We start from the raw sequence: 4883 nt of genomic DNA, 5'->3' as shown, positions 1-4883 counted from the left end.
ACAATTGTAGTGTTTAGCATTATGCATTAGACTTTCTTTTCATTTTTCACTCTCCTTTTTAGCAAGCACGCCTTCCAATGGATTCTCATAGTTGGACGGATTTCTGCCAAAAAAATCTAATAAAAGCAAAGCTAATTTACCACATGGATATTTTGGGCACCTTGTTCTACCATAATTGATCCATTGTGAGGTTCTTGTTCCTGCAGTGTTATTGTCTTAACAATTTTGCTATGTTTCTCTTACATCCATATAATCTTCTTCTTCCTTAATTTGTTATTTTTGGTATGTGTCAGTGCGAGTTAGGGCAATCTACCTGTTGTCAGGATTTGGTGGGAGCATACTCTCTGCCCTTTTCATTCAACACAGAATTTCTTGTGGTGCTTCTGGTGCTCTATTTGGACTTCTTGGAGCGATGCTATCTGAGCTACTTACTAATTGGACTATTTATACCAATAAGGTAGATTCAATAGACGTTTGATTTTTCCTGAAGTATTAGATCTTTTCCCCTATCACTTCCAAGAAGAAAGAGAAGGGTGATCTTGGGTTCATGATAATTGTAACTAGGCTTAGATCTCTGTATTAAATGATCAGTGAGAAGCAAGCATGAAGCTTGAGATCACTTAACTTGCTGGTCCTCTTCACAGTGGTTGGAGTGTAGATTAGTAGTTCTACTTGTTTAAATGGTTTTTAAAATACTTTGTTCAGGCTGTGAATATGAAGAAATTTGACTAGTCTAACCACATTTCCTGATTAGTAGTTCTACCTGTTTAAATGGTTTTGCTGGAGCTTGTGTTGATAATCCCAACCTCGTATCTTCCATTCTGTTCTCACACTTACCCTCCTCCAAGTAAAAGTTCAACCAAAGCATATACACTATTCAGAAGTAGGAAGACTATTTTAACTTAGTTTCCATTGTTGAAACATAGGTCAATATTGGCATATCGTGGAACAATAGTTAGAATTGATATATACATATGAATGATGTTTTATTTACAAAATGGTATTGATAATCATTTAATTTGTTAATGTTTCCTTTACTTTCCATGTAGAATTTACATTTTTTGTCCAATTTTACAATAAAGTGTTGTGCAAATATTTTCAACAAAAATTTACCTGACATTATTTCTCATTTTCTTTGGTACAGATGGATTATCTCGTGCACAAAGCTAAATTGCACATGACTAATTGGCACTATAAGCATTTTTGAAAGGAATATATATTTTTGGATAGATGTGTATGGAAAAGTTTAGGCGGACTAGTAGTTATATTTTTGTATATTTTTTGGATGAATGTGTATGGAAAATATTTGGATAGACTACTAGTATGTATATTTTTTGATAGATGCGCATGGATAACAATTTAAAACATAATAATAACTAATTGTTATGTTTTAAATTATTATGCTAGATGGATGTGACTTGGATGATTATATAGATTACAAGTGGATTTTTAATTGGAGGAATATGTAGTTTGAAATTGCTTATGGATGAAAATTTATAATAGTTGATGACTTTCATTAAACAGGTTCAGTTTGGATGATTTATATTTTGTCGAATGTTCATGATTCAGTTGAATTGAATGATGCTTGTAAATTACATATTATATTGAATGGATTGGATGAATTATTATGAATTACAGGTTTATTTTGTTGGATGTTGGCGACCAAATGTTGATCTTTTTTTTTTTTTTTTTTTCCTGTTTTGGCGACCAATTAATTAGTTGGGAAAGATAACTGATACTTTTGCTAACTAAATAATTAGTCATTAAAGTCATTAATTTTGGTGACCAAAAAGGAATTCGTCGCTAATAGGTCAATTGCCGACTAAAGTTTTAGCTGCACAAACATTCTTTTTCACGACTAACATGTTTGGTGGTGGAATGTGACAATTGCCAACCAATCTTTTTGGTTATGGAATGTATTGCCGACCAAACTTTTTGGTCGCGGAATGTGACAATTGGCGACCAAATTTGTTGGTCGTGGAAATAGGCCACAATTGCTGACCAAACTATTTGGTCGTTGAATGTGCGAATTGGCGACTAACATGTTTGGTCGGGAAAATATGACTTTTTGCGACTAAAGTGTTTTAGCTACTAAATGGATTAGTCGCAGTAATTATATATTTAGCGACTAAAAATTTAGTTGGCAAATATAACTTTTTAGTCGCTAATTACTTTTCGCGACCCTCAATTGGCGACCAAAGTGGCGACCAAAAAAATTAGTCGCGGATAACTTTTGCCGACTAAAAATGGACTTTTGCCAACTAAATTTTTAGTTGGCAAAAGTGCGAATTCTTGTAGTAACAGTTTGGACTCTTGTGGTTCTGAATCTAATTCCACAAGTGCAATGTGAAATAGATAAACAAAAATGAGTCCAAATTCGACAATTATTTTGGAAAATCGATTTTGAATCAAAATGCCAAAAATGGACTGCTTTGCCAGATACAGAGTCGCTACCTAAATATTTTTGGAAAAATTTAGAAAACTCATGACTCGTGCTAAAGGCCACGTGTCCGTCATCACCAAGATTATCTCGGCTCGGGAACTTAGGTATGAGAGGGGAAGGTCATGAATTGAGCACCCCTGCTTACCCGATCAAAGATCGACCTCTACTAATCATGATGTGATTCTTATTTACATTATATGTTTTTGTTCTGATTATTAGACTAACTTTACTATGTGTTGCACATAAGTATAGACTAATTTGCAAAAATTGGAACATTTGATTTCAAGTTTGTTTAAGAAGTGTTTGAATATGTACCACTTGAAAAAGTGATCTCATATGTACATTAAGCAAATTATTCTAATTTAAGAAGTTAGCTTTTAACCATAGGCATTCAAACAAGTATAGCATTTAAGCACTTAGCCTCATGGTAATCATGCTTATTATGGCGACAATCACACTTATGCAATATGCTAAAGCAATAAAATGCCCACCTAGTATATCGAGGTGAGCCAAAACAAGAAAAATAATTAGAAAACATGTATGTCCCCGTAGACACCCCATTTTGACCAACCTTAAGACTCAGACGTCATCGATTGAGCACTCGGTGATAGTGCATGTTGTGCTCTTTTCAAGCTTCGGAGTTTTGGCTGAGAGCCTTGCCTCCGGGTCTCTGAACTCTTTGTGCTTCGGCTCGGCTTGCAGACCAAAGCCTTGTTTCCCTTCCCGGAGGGAGGGAGAGGTCTTGTAGACCATCTCTCTATGGTCGTAGACTACTTTTCGTGGTCGTAGGCCACTTTTTCCGTTTGGAGACTAGTTTTTGATTTTTGGAACTTTCGGTCGTGCGCCTTGTCTCGGGACCGCTTAATGTTCTTTGTTTGGCTTGGTTTTCAAACCACACCTTGCTTCCTCTCCCTAGAGGGACACTGGGGTCCGAGGGACCACTGTTGTGGTCGTGTACCACTTTTTGGTGCTTGACAGCTTGTTTTCGAGGCTCCCGGCTGCACGCTTTGCCTTTCGAGCTCTCGTCCGTCTTGCATCCGTTTTGGCTTGTTTTTGGTACAAATCTTGTATTCCTTGTTTGGAAGGTGGTACGAGGGTGGGAGACTAGTTTTTCCCTTGGAGACCACTTTCCTTCCCGCCAGCCAGTTTTCTGGTCGGGAAACTGGTTTTTCTTGGTTTTTAGGCCACCTTTCCTGGTCTCTTCCCCACCATTGGCTTGCTTTCAGTGTGGAGTCCACCAATTCCCCTGGCCGACCACTTTTTTCTGGAAGACCACTTGAAGTGGTCGGCCGACCATTGCAAGTAGCAGGCCGACCACCTCTCCCCCCTGTTTTGGCAGACTGTGTGGATGCCAGTGTGCCAGCTGAAGGGCACAGACTGTATCCTCCATACACGTGTATGGAGAGATTGTATCCAAGTTGTATCTTCTCTAAGAAGCTTTAACTTTGGTTTTTCTACAAGAGAGGGGCTCCCTCTCCACTCCAGAGGTTCTGAAAATTGGCTAAGGGCCATACATACTCTCTCTCTCTCTCTCTCTATATCCCCCTTTCCCTCTCTATATTGAAGCCTTAAAGTGCATTTTCTTCACACTTTTGTACACAACTTCCTATCCAAACACTCTTGCCTTGTTGCTAAGTTGCTGGAGGGTCTTGTGGAGACTTCAAAAAGTGGGTTTTGGGCTGGAGCAAGTGCTGTTGTTGTAGTGCTTCAAGGGTAACCCATTTTTCCCTTTTTAAGCTTTGTTTTGGTTACTCTTTGAGCCATCTTTGCATGCTTTGTTTGGCTTAGTGCTCAACTGTAAAAAGCTTTATTTCTAGTGCTTGAAATACTTGTTTAAGGCCTCTTTGGTGTCGGCGTTGGTCCACCCCATTTTGTGCCTTATTTTGTATTGTTTTGAGCCATCTCTTTAAGCCTTTCAGATCACCTTCTCTTGGCCTTTTAACCACTAAAATCCAGTGGATTTTTAGTGGGGGAAATGTGGTTTTAAGGCCTGAAATGAGAGGGGGTGGTCCCCCCTCCTCTTGTGTTATTTGTATGCATAGAGGGTCTATCAAATGAGCATGTTTTTACACTTCTTTGTGGCTTTGTTTAAGCTTGTTTTGGTGACTTTTGGAACCAGATATGACTCTATTTTTGGCTGGTTTGATTGTCTCTTGAGTGGTTCATACACTTGTAGTGTAATTCCACATTGCTAGCCTAACATGCTCTATACTTTGGACCATCATTTTAGCCTATTTTGACCACACTCCAGCATGATTTTGTCCATGTTTTTCCATGCTTAAGCTCTATTTTAAGTGCCTTAGGTCATGCATGCCTTGCTTTGTATAGCCTTAGTGCATTTTTGCTCACTAGCTTTGAGTTTCATGGTCCCTAACATGGCTTACTTGAGTTGTTTACATGCTTTGGCCTCATCTCTAACATGATTTCAGTTTGTGTAATG

At 38.2% G+C, this 4883-nt stretch overlaps 1 long non-coding RNA gene across 1 annotated transcript; it reads left to right on the top strand.

The window, feature by feature from the left end:
- The first annotated feature begins 292 nt into the window (after positions 1-292).
- On the top strand, positions 293-1462 carry LOC145821027 (uncharacterized). Its single transcript, XR_014363066.1, has 2 exons — positions 293-457; positions 1145-1462. It is a non-coding gene; the product is annotated as an uncharacterized LOC145821027 (long non-coding RNA).
- Positions 1463-4883: the final 3421 nt, after the last annotated feature.

Source organism: Camellia sinensis, chromosome 3 (assembly GCF_055761805.1).
Source record: "Camellia sinensis isolate YWXY chromosome 3, ASM5576180v1, whole genome shotgun sequence".
NCBI lineage: Eukaryota > Viridiplantae > Streptophyta > Magnoliopsida > Ericales > Theaceae > Camellia > Camellia sinensis.
Note: the sequence above shows the minus strand (reverse complement) of the source record. Positions and strands in the feature narration are given on the sequence as shown.